We start from the raw sequence: 14,129 nt of genomic DNA, 5'->3' as shown, positions 1-14,129 counted from the left end.
GAGATTTTAAGTGAGTACAAGTAATGAGGCATAAAAGTCAGAAATGGTTACAAGAAAAATAAACTTGAAATGCTTTCTAGTGTCTAACTTAACAAACTAGGTTAGGTTCAAGCAATGTTTCTCACGACATGCTTCCAGCAGATTACTGGCCAAACTCCCCCAGAGTCCAACGGGCTGTGTCCTTTGTCTTCTTAGGTGCAGAGAATGCCATGAGCAGGAAGAGAGAGAGGTGTCCCTTGGGTATTTGCCCCTCCTTTTTATAGTTTCATTCCCAATCTTGAAAAACATTTCCAGCTGAGAACCAAGAGACAGTCTATGTGGAAGGATGTTCCCTGCTGGGTTTTTTTTTCACCTGTTTGAGCTTTCTTTGTTTTCCCTTCTTGCTTGATGACTCTGTTTACTGCTTATATGCAAATTAAGCAGTGCACCCATTCCTTTGTTTAGGACAGACCTCTTTGCCAACTTCTGCCTGGGCAGGGCTGTGGGATTTGGAACATGTGTTAATAACGTCATACAGGGGGGATCTTATAAGTTCATGTACAATGTTGTCACACATATTTTCTCAGGACAATACTGACCAGCAAATTATGAGTTTCCAAATGATACCTTACAAAGCCTACCTTGTACAAAGATTGTTATACTAGTGTGTAGGGTGTATTCCATCACACTCACATGTAAGAGGTCTGTGCTGAGTTGCTGGAGTGCCAGGTGTGAACCCTGCCGATGGGTTCTCTGAGGGGCCAGGGGGTTGTTACACCAAAATCTCACAGCTCCTTCTCTGACAGCAAAGCAACCCCTGAATCTTTATCCACTGCTCCATCCATTGCCTTTTCTCTCCACTTCCTTTGGTTATTGAGTTCTCAATGGCTCTTTGAAGTGATCCTGGGCATAGAGCGGTGTGTGGCTGCTTCATATAAAACAGTGTCTTAAATTAGCTTCAGTGAGTTTCCACAGCAAACTGCTTCGTTTTCTCATTGAAAGAACTTCTATTACATTTTCAGTTGGTGGCTATATTTTAATCCCAGCCCGGGAGCAGCGAAGACACACCCGAAGCCACCCACAATTACATACATTTCACACTCAATATAACCCTCGTTGAGAGAGAGTATTTGTGAATTATTCCAAAAATATAAGTGTGCCCCTAAGAGCCCCCGAATGGCAACTGGCAAAGGGTTCTCCGTTCGACAACAGCAACTCCTATCAGGCCAGACAAACTCACTACACATAACACACTGTTTTCCTAGTATTTATCCAGAAGGGGTTGTGAGAGGCATCTAATGAAAGCTTATGTCACACTGAGCCTCATGACCGAAGGGAGATGGATGTACGGGTGATATGTAAGGAGTAGCAAAATATATTTTGCAGGCTGCGTCCCAGGCAGGGTTGGCAAGCAGGTTTCGCCAGACAAAGCCGTGATTCTGCATCCACCTGCCTGCCGAGGTTCATATGTCAATTATGCATTGTAAGCCAACGCCAGGGGAACCCGTTTTGCACAGGGAGTCAACATGAGGATGTGAAGAGAACTTGGAGCCAACACACCAGGAAAGGAACCCAGGAGGTTAGCCTGTCTCTGGGACAAACGATTAAGTTTGGGGGGAAATAAACAGAAGCAAAAAGACATGTTGTTATCCCTCACTGAGGTAGCAAAAAGGACAGCGCTTTTTGTATTCATGAAAGACGGATCCCAGCCAGGTTGGGTGGTGATGCTGGGAGATTTTTGTAGGGGAGAAATGACTTTAGACAGGGATGTTAGCCTACTGAAGTTAAAGTTAAACTCTAAGAAGTGTGTTATCCTTTTTGTTTTATATGTGTAAGCAGGGTTTGAATGAGTTCTCCACTGACATCTAATGAGGAGCTGTGGAAGAGGACTTCAGGAGCTGGTCTCGTTTGCATGGGCACACCCACCCTGCCTAGGTGCTCAGCATGATGGGAGTGCTTGCCCAAACGATCACTTTTGGCTGGTGTTGGATCCCCAGTCCCCTTGTTATTGGGACAGGAGTGATAAAGGGTTGTTATCCTTGTTGTGAATCAAGGGCAGCAGAACTGTGCTTGGCATACCCTATTGAGGGAATCACCCTCAACTAAATGGCACTCCCTAGGCAGGGGACATGGGTTTCAAAGCCTGGTGGGTGGAGAAAAGGTGGGTTGCGTGTTTGGTGGCATGTGGTTCCCCTTCTTGCTACCATGTAATTAATTAATAAAGTACAAAACAACAACAACTAGTTAAGCCTTAATTGAGAGTTTTGTTATATACACTTGAACCAAAATCACTGATACCTATGTCTAGGCATTAGACCTGTTTTGGGACAGTGTCTCTGATGCAAGAGATGGCCCAGTGTGCACCAGCAGTGAGGCTCCCCCACTAACAGCTGAAATCACTGAGAGCTGTGTTAAGTGGTGGGACCTGAAGACATCCTACTGCGAGGGTGGCCTGTGGAGAGGAATGGTAAGTGAGTGCCTGGACAGCAGAGTGAGCAAGGTGTCCTCTTACCTCCCATCCACCCAGGGTGGGAGGTGAACTTGGCAGATGCACCTTTGGGCCTGCACTGATCAAGGGCAACAACTGTGAGTGAGCTGTAGAGAAAGGACAGGTACATTGAAGGGACTTTTGGTTGCTGGACTTAAGTACCTGAGGGAAAAGGGCACTGCCCAACTTACTCGGGGCTGGGTCTTTTACTCATGGGTTATGTTATGAACCCTGTTTCTGGCATTTTCCCAAATTAATGCTGAGTTACTTCCCTCCTTTTATTAAAAGTTTCTTTGCTACACTCAGACTGTGCTTGCGAGAGGGGAAGTATTGCCTCTTAGAGGCACCCAGGGGTGGTTTGTAAATGTCTCAGGTCACTGGGTGGGGGCTTGAGCTGGTTTTTGTGTCGTATTGTTGAAGAGGAACCGCTAGATACTGAACCCGGCCCTTGTTGCTGCCAACTGTGACTGGCAGAAGGGTCACATATGTGACCATTTCTGTTTCCATTCTCCTTATTCAGAGATTGTCTGCACTCACAGCACTGAACCGGTGCAGCTGTATCGCTTAGTAAATCATAGAATCGTAAAGTCGTAGGACTGGAAGGGACCTCGGGAGGTCATCTAGTCCAGGGACTCTCAACCTTTTTCTTTCTGAGGCCCCCCCAACATGCTATAAAAACTCCACGGCCCACCTATGCCACGACTACTGTTTTTCTGCATATAAAAGTCAGGGTCGGCATTAGGGGATAGCAAGCAGGGCAATTGCCTGGGGTCCCACACCACAGAAGGCCCCACAAAGCTAAGTTGCTCAGGCTTCAGCTTCAACCCCAGGAGGCGGGGCTTAGGGCAGAGGGGCTTTAGCTTTCTGCCCTAGGCCCTAGTGTGTCTAATGCTGGCCCTGCTTGGCAGACCCCCTAAAACCTGCTCACGGCCCACTAGGGGGCCTCGGACCCCTGTTTGAGAACTGCTGATCTAGTCCAGTCCCCTGCTCTCATGGCAAGATTAAGTATCACAGATGCTTCCTACACCAATGGGAGAGCTTCTCCCACTGGGATGGGTACTCCAGCTCCCTGAGACACAGTAGCTAGGTCAATGGGAGAAGCCATCCTGTCAACATAGCACTGTCTACAGTGGGGATTAGATCCATTTAACTGCATTGCTCAGGGGTGTGGTTAAGTGGTTAGTGCCTTTACCGGAGGAAAAAAGGAATCTGTGTTCCATCCCATCTGTCCCCAGGAAGTGTTGAGGAATAGCAGCATTAGGACAAGCACCAGGTGATCACAGATTTGTTAAATCTTTACCTGTCTCCCAGGGGTGTCTTGAGGCTCAATAGCTGTGAAATACTCAGGCGGTGAAGAAAGTTATGGAAACATATGGAGCACTGGTTTCAGAGGGGTAGCCATGTTAGACTGTATTAGCAAAAAGAACGAGGAGTCCTTGTGGCACCTTAGAGACTAACCAATTTATTTGAGTGTAAGCTTTTGTGGGCTACAGCCCACTTCTTCAGATGCATGGAGTGGAAAATACAGTAGGAAGATATATATATCTCCTGCATAACGAAGGCCAGAGAACTGCCCCAACACAATTCCTAGAGCAGAGCTTTTAGAGAAACAGCCAATCTCAAATTAAGAAATTGCCAGTGATGGAGAATCCACCATGATCATCGACAATTTGTTCCAGTGGTCAATTACCGTCAGCTGATAGGGGGGCTGCTGATGGGTGCTCAGAACCCACCATTTTCCCCCCGCGGGTGCTTCAGCCCAGGAGCATCCACGGAGTTGGCGCCTATGTTGTGAACCCAGGTTTGTGGGATGCCGGCTTGTGGACTCAGTGTTTCCAAGCCTGTGACGGAGCATCCTCATTGTATTGTAAACCTGGGTTTACAATTGCTCGACCCAGGTCCCACAGCTGTGCTAACACGTCCATACTGCACTGCACAGATCTTCTGCCTCGGGTCTGTGGCTGAGCTGAATCTACGCCGCAAAATGACAGCGCTTGGACCCAAGTGACGGGGGACTTAGGCTCTGACCTTCCCCCTTCCCCTCCCCAGCAGGGTCCTAGGACATGGGTCATGAGTGCTTGCTGTCCCTAGTCACACTAATTTGTGTGCGGACATAAGTGAGGCTTGGGCTCAAACCTGAGTCAGAACCTGGGCTTAGTGTATAGTGTAGACATAGCGTAGAAGGCCAGCTGTGCATCCCCCTATGCCAGGACACCTGCTCCATAAGGCAAGTCCAAGCCGTTGTAATCGCCATCATTTTTGCACTTCTCACGGATTATACAGGCCTGGGCAGCCCAGAGAGCACTGCGTACCTGCCATGGGAAGCCTCACTTGGCATCACTGTGAGATTCCATTAGAAGCCTGCAGGGGATTGGTGTGAAGAGCAACAGCACAGCTGAAACAAAGGGTGTGGCCGAGCAAATAGGCACTGGGCCTCAGGAGGCCCTGGTTCAACTTCTGGCTCCGCTACTGAATGACCTTGGGCACTTCTCTCCCTGTGCATCAGTTTCCCCAGCTGTAAAATTATATTGATCAGCTTAGTAAAGCACTTTGAGATCTATTGATGAAAAGCACTACAGAAGAGCAATTGTAGGTTATTATTATATCTCCAGCAACATGATCTGGCAAGATGTCCGTGTTATTAACCCAGTAGGTCATGTATTAGACAGTAGGGTGGAAATCCAGTTAGACTTTCCCCTATAGGCCACAGTTTTGAAAGCAGTCGATTGGCCTGTCAGGTGAAACGTTCGGGGAAGGGTGGGGATGGCAGGAGATAAGAGGCAGGGGGTTGGGTGGACCTACTCTCAGCTTGGTATTTTCTTTCATCCCATCTCTTATTCCACTAACGACCTCTTCATTTCATTGGTCCAAATAAAATGCCATTCCACTCTTCAGAATCCCATCTTCGCACCCAGGTCTTTTCACAGCTTTGCAAGGCCAGTTGGGTCGGAACGTCTGTCATGCTTGTCTTATGAGCTGTAACATGCTCTGGACTTGTCTATACGAGACAGTTACCGCAGTTAAACTTAAGGTGTGATTGTAAACTGATTTAGTTATAGCAGTGCAAAAAGCTGTGAACGCTCATATTTTGGTTTAAACCAGAATTATTTCTATTTAGCTTAAATCCATCAGAAACAGGTTTAAGCTAAACCCAAATAAGCCATTCGTCAACCAAAATCAGAGCACCCACACTAGTTTAATGAAATCTGTTTTAAACCAGTTTAACTTCTCTGTGTAGACAAGACCTATAAATAATTACATAGGGAAAAAAGTAGGTGAAAATAATATTATTTAGTATGAACATAAGAACGGCAATACTGGGTCAGACCGAAGGTGCATCTAGCCCTGTATCCTGGCTTCTGCAAAGTCAAGCTCTCACAATTTAGGAAATGCTCAAATTAAGGTTGCCTGGGTAACCTTAACTCTACCCCCTTGTGGATCTACTTTATGATACAGTCTTAGACATGGTCACATACTATTTGTTTCATGATGGTTGGCAGGGGTTAGCCCTGAGATCAGAAAGATGCCTTTTGCTGTCCCTGCTCTGATTTAGCTGAGTTCATAGTTGTCTTCAAACCGTTCCAGGAGATTGGCGGAAGGGTATTCCTAAATGACGAAGGTAAAATTTCCAAAACTACCATTCAAGTCCTTTGTGGTAATAGTCAGAGCTGTGCTAACCACCAGCAGATGGTGAATTGAGCTGTTATGAGAACGAGTCTATTCTGTGTCAGAAGCCAATATAACTATATTTAGCTCTTGATAACAACTGCACATTGAGACTGGGGCAAAAGTACGAAACCCCTCAGAAGAATACTTGGGGGGGGGATGGGAAGGTCTTGGGGGGTGAATTTATTGCTGTGAATAGTTGAGGCAGCAGCCAAATGCCCGTGTTTCAGTCATTATCAGTTCTACCCACCTGTGTCAGACAGCTGGGTGGATTAAGCTCTCGGTTTTGTTCCTGCTGGCAGGTTTTGTGTGTAGGGTTTTTTTTGCTGGGTGGGCAGGTGTTCGTGTCATAAAACACATGAAGATTGGCAGGAGAAAGTCAGGACAAAGTGTCACATGCCTGAGCCGTGAACAATGTACTCCGAAAAGCTAAAATTATCAGCGGGAACAACTGATGACGCCGACCCCGCCGCCGCGCAGAGAGACAGACAGCGAGGCTGTGATGGAGGGGCAGGGAAGCTGGGCTCAGCATACATTCATGGCTTCTAAGGCAGCTGAACAGAATGAGTCAGGTTTTATAGGTTTGGGGGAGGGGGCCACAGAGCCAGTCCCCATTTAGTCAACAGCCATAAGCGCTGAAGACGTTGGTGGAAAGCCACCAAAGATGAATACTGGGACGAGGGGATTATTAGCTAGTTAGGAGGAGGAGGAGGGGAGCCAGAGTCCATACTGCAAACTCCCTGTTTGTCCTTCAACAAGAAATTGCTAAAATCCCCAGTGAAATCATCTAGGGCAGCAGTTCTCAACCAGGGGTCCTGGGCGGGGGGGCCGTAAGCAGGTTTCATGGGGTCCATCAAGCAGGGCTGGCATTAGACTCACTGGGGCCCAGGGCAGAAAGCCAAAGCCCCACTGCATGGGGCTGAAGCCCAGGGCCCTGAGTCCCGTCACCCGGGGCTGAGGCCAAAGACCTGAGCAACTCAGCTTTGTGGGGCCACCTGTGGCGTGAGGCCCCGGGGAATTACCCTGCTTGCTAGCCCCTAACGCCAGCCCTTTTCTATGCAAAAAAAAAAAAAAGGTGGCACAGGTGGGCCGTGGAGTTTTTATAGCATGTTGGGCGGGCTCAGAAAGAAAAAGGTTTGAACCATAAGAATGGCCATACTGGGTCAGACCAAAGGCCCATCTAGCCCAGTATCCTGTCTTCCGACAGTGGCCAGTGCCAGGTGCCCCAGAGGGAGTGAACAGAACAGGGAATCATCAAGTGATCCATCCCGTCGCCCATTCCCAGCTTCTGGCAAACAGAGTCTAGGGACACCATCCCGGCCCATCCTGGCTAATAGCCATTGATGGACCCATCCTCCAGGAACTTATCTAGTTCTTTTTTGAACCCTGTTATAGTCTTGACCTTCACAACATCCTCTGGCAAAGAGTTCCACAAACTGACTGTGCATTATGTGAAAAAATACTTCCTTTTTTTGTTTTAAATCTGCTGCCTATTCATTTCATTTGGTGACCCCTAGTTCTCATGTTATGAGAAGGAGTAAAGAACACTTCCTGATTTACTTTCTCCACACCAGTCATGATTTTATAGACCTCTATTATATCCTCGCTTAGTCGTCTCTTTTCCAACCTGAAAAGTCCCAATCTTATCAGGGCCGGCTCCCGTGTTTTGGCTGCCCCAAGCAGCCAAAAAAAAAAAAAAAAAAGCCGCGATCGCGATCTGCGGCAGCAATTCGGCGGGAGGTCCTTCGCTCCGAGCGGGAGTGAGGGACCATCCGCCGAATTGCCGCCGAATAGCTGGATGTGCCGCCCCTCTCCGGAGTGGCCGCCCCAAGCACCTGCTTGCCAGGCTGGTGCCTGGAGCCGGCCCTGAATCTTATTAATCTCTCCTCATACGGAAGCCGTTCCATACCTCTCATCATTTTTGTTGCCCTTTTCTGAACCTAGATGCAGTTGCTTTGCCTTGTCATAAGCAAAAGCAAACAGTTTGTGTCTTTCGGCTATCAACAGGGTGGGTTCGGTTTTGTGTTGGAGGTTAATTTCTTGGCATGGGCCATAGCTAGTGCTCTGGAGAAGGAGCCAGGATACCTGGACTCTATTCCTTGGTCTGCCAGTGACCTGCTGCAAAGCCTTGAGCAAGTCCCTCGAGCATCCCCATCCCACCCTTTGGCTAGTTAAAGTAATGCACATTGGAAAAAATAACCCCAACTATACATACAATATGATGGGGGCTAATTTAGCTACAACAAGTCAGGAAAAAGATCTTGGAGTCATTGTGGATAGTTCTCTGAAGATGTCCACGCAGTGTGCAGAGGCTGTCAAAAAAGCAAACAGGATGTTAGGAATCATTAAAAAGGGGATAGAGAATAAGACTGAGAATATATTATTGCCCTTATATAAATCGATGGTACGCCCACATTTCGAATACTGCGTACAGATGTGGTCTCCTCATCTCAAAAAAGATATGCTGGCAATAGAAAAGGTTCAGAAAAGGGCAACTAAAATGATTAGGGGTTTGGAAGGGGTCCCATATGAGGAGAGATTAAAGAGGCTAGGACTCTTCAGCTTGGAAAAGAGGAGACTAAGGGGGGATATGATAGAGGTATATAAAATCATGAGTGATGTGGAGAAAGTGGATAAGGAAAAGTTATTTACTTATTCCCATAATACAAGAACTAGGGGTCACCAAATGAAATTAATGGGCAGCAGGTTTAAAACAAATAAAAGGAAGTTCTTCTTCATGCAGCGCACAGTCAACTTGTGGAACTCCTTGCCTAAGGAGGTTGTGAAGGCTAGGACTATAACAGCATTTAAAAGAGAACTGGATAAATTCATGGAGGTTAAGTCCATTAATGGCTATTAGCCAGGATTGGTAAGGAATGGTGTCCCTAGCCTCTGTCTGTCAGAGGGTGGAGACGGATGGCAGGAGAGAGATCACTTGATCATTACCTGTTAGGTTCACTCCCTCTGGGGCACCTGGCATTGGCCACTGTCGGAAGACAGGATACTGGGCTAGATGGACCTTTGGTCTGACCCAGTACGGCCGTTCTTATGAGTTTGTACAGTTCCTGGCACAAGGGGCCCCTAATCTTAGTAAAGGCACCTAGGAACACTTGCCATAATAATACTGTACCTTTATGACTGTCAAACAAGCCCCTGGCCACCAAAGCTGCGGCAGTTGTCGGTATGTGACATGCTGCGGCCTCTCAGAACTTTAGGGAAGCCGGGAGAGGATGCAGGGCTTTCAGCTTCTAAATCAGTGGTTCTCAAAGTCGGTCCACCGCTTGTTCAGGGACAGCCCCTGGCAGGCTGGGCCGGTTTGTTTACCTGCCGCTGCAGGAAGCGGTGCGGGCCGAGGAATGTACTGGCTGCCCTTCCCGCAGCCCTCATTGGCCTGGAGTGGCAAACCGCGGCCAGTGGGAGCCGCGATCGACCGAACCTGCGGACGCGGCAGGTAAACAAACCAGCCCGGCCCGCCTGAACAAGCGGCAGACCGGCTTTGAGAACCACTGTTCTAAATGACAGGCCGCTGTCACCTGAACAAAAGGAGACTGCCAGCTGCTGCCGGCACAGAGCTCCAATGGAAGCTTACAGAGTCCACTCTAGGTAGGACCCTATCAAATTCATGGCCATGAAATCTGGTCTTTTGTGTGCTTTTACCCTGTACTATCCAGATTTCACAGGGAGACCAGTGCTTCTCAAATTGGGGGTCCTGACCCAAAAGGGACTTGCAGGGGGATCACAAGGTTATTTTAAGGGGGGGCAGTATTGCCACCCTTACTTCTGCGCTGTTGCTGGCGGCCGATCTGCCTTCAGAGTTGGGCAGCTGGAGAGCGGCGGCTGTTAGCCGGGCGCCCAGCTCTGAAGGCAGCGCCCCGCCAGCAGCAGCGTAGAAGTAAGGGAGACAATACCATACCAGGCCATCCTTACTTCTGCGCTGCTGCTGGCGGTGGCTCTGCCTTCAGAGCTGGGCTCCCGGCCAGCAGCCGCCGCTCTCCAGCTGCCCAGCTCTGAAGGCAGCGCTGCCACCAGCAGCAGCGCAGAAGTAAGGGTAGCAGTACTGCAATCCCCCTACAATAACCTTGTGACCCCGCCCCTCACACACACACACACACCTCCATTATGGGTCAGGACCCCTACAATGACAACACCGTGACATTTCAGATTTAAATAGTTGAAATGATGAAATGTATGAGTTTTAAAATTCGATGACCATGACATTGACTAAAATGGACCGTGCATTTGGCAAGGCCCTAACTATGGGTGTGTGTATACACTCTAGATCTGATCCTCATGTGGTGTAAAATAGCATAACTTCAGCGGAACTATGGTGATTTACACCTGCAGGGACTATGACCTTATGCGTAGCTGTATAATTTGAGCTTGGCAAAAAATACAGCACAGTACAACCTTGGTTATTTGAACCTTGAATCCCCCCACATGTCCTGTTATCCACCATAGGGTCACGGCTTCCCACAATTGCTGTTAATACAGACATTTCCCTGGATAACTGGAAGCCTCCACTCTCCAGGCATAACCAGTACCCCCAGTGCTAGCTGGACAAGCAGGACGCTGCAGCGTATTGAAAGTGCCGCAGAACAACTAGAATGAATGCTTTCAGTTACAAAACCAAAAGGATTTGTGCTTATGAACTAGCTGTTCCCTGGGTTCTCTCTCTCTTCACCACAGTAAAAACGACCCCTAGAGAGTTATGACTCATTTAACGCATAACAGACCGGAGAAGTAAAGACACAGATTGCATATTTGTGCAACTGATGCTGAACGAGGCTGAAGTAACTGGGAACCAGTCAGGAGAGCATTTAGTTTGGAACTGAACTTTCTTTACTCCTCACCAGGAGGCGTAAGCACACACAAAGGAGCTGTTCGAAAAACAGGAAAGCTACTTTGTGAAAAACTTCCGAATTTCGCAGTTGTTTCCATTTGCAGAGTTCAATATGGACCCATTTCCATCTTTTTTTCTTGCATTTTGTAAATCTCTTTATATACATTGTAACTGAATTTTGATAACAACAACACCTAGCTCTTATCTAGCACTTTTCATCAGTAGATCTGAAAGCACTTTACAAAGGAAGTCAGTATCATTAGCTCCATTTTATAACTGGGGAAACTGAGGCACAGACCGGGGAAATGACTTGCCCAAGGTCACCTGGCAGTCCAGTGGGAGAGCTGGGAATAGAATCCAGATCGCCCGAGTTCCAATCCCACTGCTCTATCCACTAGGCCACGTTCCAAATCATTACCAAAAGTTTTTGTACGCTGTGACTACCATTATTACACAAAACAGAGTTGTGTCACTGTTGCCTTGTCCTTCCCGTTGTATCCCCCGCTTGTCTATTGGGTCCACCTGCTGTCTCTCATCATATGCTTAGATTGTAAGTTTTTGGGGGTGGGAACTGTCTTTTTTATTAGGTGTGTACAGCACCTAGCACAATGCAGCCCTGCTCCCTGATTGGGGCCTCTAGCCGCTACTACTAGGCAAATAAATAAATGATACTGTGTGCTGTGTCTTTTGCTCTTTACCCAACACATTTAATATAAAGGCACAGCGGGAGCCAGATAACTATGGACAACATGCCAGGCCTAGCTCCGTATTTTCACTGCTGCTCTGGCGTCTTTCTAAACATAGAACACAGACAGCGCCACTCAAGAGCCCACACTCTATTTAAAGGGATACTACCCTATGGCTATATCCTTCAAGGGTCGTGTTTCATGAGCAATACTTGACACAGGAGTTGCAGGAAAGAGAGCTTTATTAAGCATGGTGAGAGGCCAATGTTACGCACTGATGCTCTAGAGCGGGTTAGCAACGAGGCTTCTGTTTGCGTTCTTGAGCCCAGAGGGTCTGTCTACACTGCAATGTAAGCCCAGGGTTAGTAGAACTTGCATTAGCAGCCCCCAGGTTTGTTAATCTAGGGCTTGAGCGTCTACACGCATTTGTAACCCCATGTTAGGAATGGTTGATCCCTGGGCCCCTATCTGGGGGTCCAATGTCTACACTGCATTATGCCGGTCCGAGTCCAACCCCCATATCCCAGATTTCCTAGCACCCTCCCAAAATGTGGCCACCAGCCCTTTGTTCGTGATGCAGTATAGGAAAACTTGACTGGCCATCAAACTTGACTGTGCAGAGCACAAAAAAAGTCAGCCTGTGGGAGGGCTAGGTCAGTGGTTTGAGCATTGGCATGCTAAATACAGGCTTGTGAGTTCAATCCTTGAGGGGGACCACTTAGGGCTCTGGGGCAAAATCAGTACTTGGTCCTGCTAGTGAAGGCAGGGGGCTGGACTTGATGACCTTTCAAGGTCCCTTCCAGTTCTAGGAGATAGGATATCTCCATTTATTGTGGGATAGTTTTGGCATATGTCCAGAGTACGAATCCGTTGGGGCTGTGTCTACACTGCAAAGCAATAGGGCTTGAACTCTGGGTACTGCTTTGACGCAGGCTTGGCCCCTCCACCCTTGTAGGGTCCTGGGTTGAAGCCCTGGGTTAGTATGATTTGTGTGTAGACGGAAGAGAGGGTTAGGCTTAGTCTTGAGCCTGAGTTCGAAACCAGGAATTACATTGCAGTGTAGACATACCCTTAAGTGTCACACCAAACTAGGTCCCTCCTGAAACCTGACCCTCTTTCTCCAATTCCACTCATCATAATACAGTACTAGATAAATGTAAGTTATAATGATTCTTTATTGAAGCACTATTGAAGTTACATCCCAGAAGCCCTGCCCTTCCCATGTGGTTCTTATTATTCCTATTATGGCAATCAGGGCTCCATTGTGCAAAGCGCTGTACAAACACAGAGCAAAAAAGTCAGTTCCGGCAGCAGAGGATTTAGGAACAGACCCTCAAAGGTATTTTGGCACCTAACTCCCTTTTATTTCCCTGGGAGTTAGGCGCCTAACCATTGAGGATCTGGCCTTATCATCTCAGCATAAGATGAGAGACAAGAAGTGGATGCACCAAACAGATGAGGAAACCAGGGAAACAGTTATGAACGAGGCCCTGAGAAAATCATGGATTTTTTTTCCCCAAATGCACAGCAGTGTCCTGGCTAACAGTTTGAATTTCACGGGCTAGGCACAGGCGTTGAGTCCTCCCCATTCCCTGAACTACTGTGATTTTTTTGCAACAGCAGGGAGGTGGAAGCGGGCATCCCAGCTTCTGCTGAGGCTGCCGCTACTCCTGGAGGGTTAGTGGTCCCATCCAGGAGTGGCGCGGGAGTGTGGAGTGCTGGTTCTATCTCGGGGGGGGGACAGAGGGCGGGTCTCACTGATGGCCAGGGTGACGAACACCACCACCAAGAACCAGCTTAGTGTGTAGATGAGGGAGTCACATGGTGCCAACCACTCCAGCCCAGCCTACGTTGGGGATCTAGGCCGCTCCACACTCAGTTCCAGCCCAGGCTGCCTCTGCTGCTTCCTGTCTGGCCAGCAGGGGGTGGTGCTGACAATGCGGTGATCGGGAGGCCCGGCCCAGCTCGGGGGAGACACCGCAGTGCTGGCTGGTGAGGAGCTGAGATAGGGCTCCATCTGGCTACCCCAATCCCTGTGCTGGGGCAGGGCCCCCCCACACACAGCTGCTTGTGTTCCAAGCTGCAGCAGTGCTGGGTACTGCTGGCTGCAGCGGTGGGATGGATCCTGGTCTCTTTGCTTCTTGCCAGCTGGTTCTGCGGTATCAGCACCCCCTTTTCCCTGCCAGCCAGCCAGGAAGCAGCAGTCCGGGCCAGAGCTGAGCACTGAGCAAGTTGGGCCCCGATCCCGGCCCTGGCCCAGCTGGTGCCACATGGCTCATCTATGTGTAAGGGGACTGTTGCCCCCTTACTAACACTCAGTGGGGGTGTTTTGGTGGCTAGCTCCCAGCACTAAAAGGGGAAGGGTCGATGGGAAATCAGGACCCTGAGACTGACAATCCCCAGGAACAATGGCGAGAGGCCAATGCTCCAGGTCAGCCTGATTGACAGGGCGGGCAGTTAATCGGGGAGT

The sequence above is a fragment of the Chrysemys picta genome, chromosome 2, assembly GCF_011386835.1.
Source record: "Chrysemys picta bellii isolate R12L10 chromosome 2, ASM1138683v2, whole genome shotgun sequence".
NCBI classification, from domain to species: Eukaryota; Metazoa; Chordata; order Testudines; family Emydidae; genus Chrysemys; species Chrysemys picta.
Note: the sequence above shows the minus strand (reverse complement) of the source record.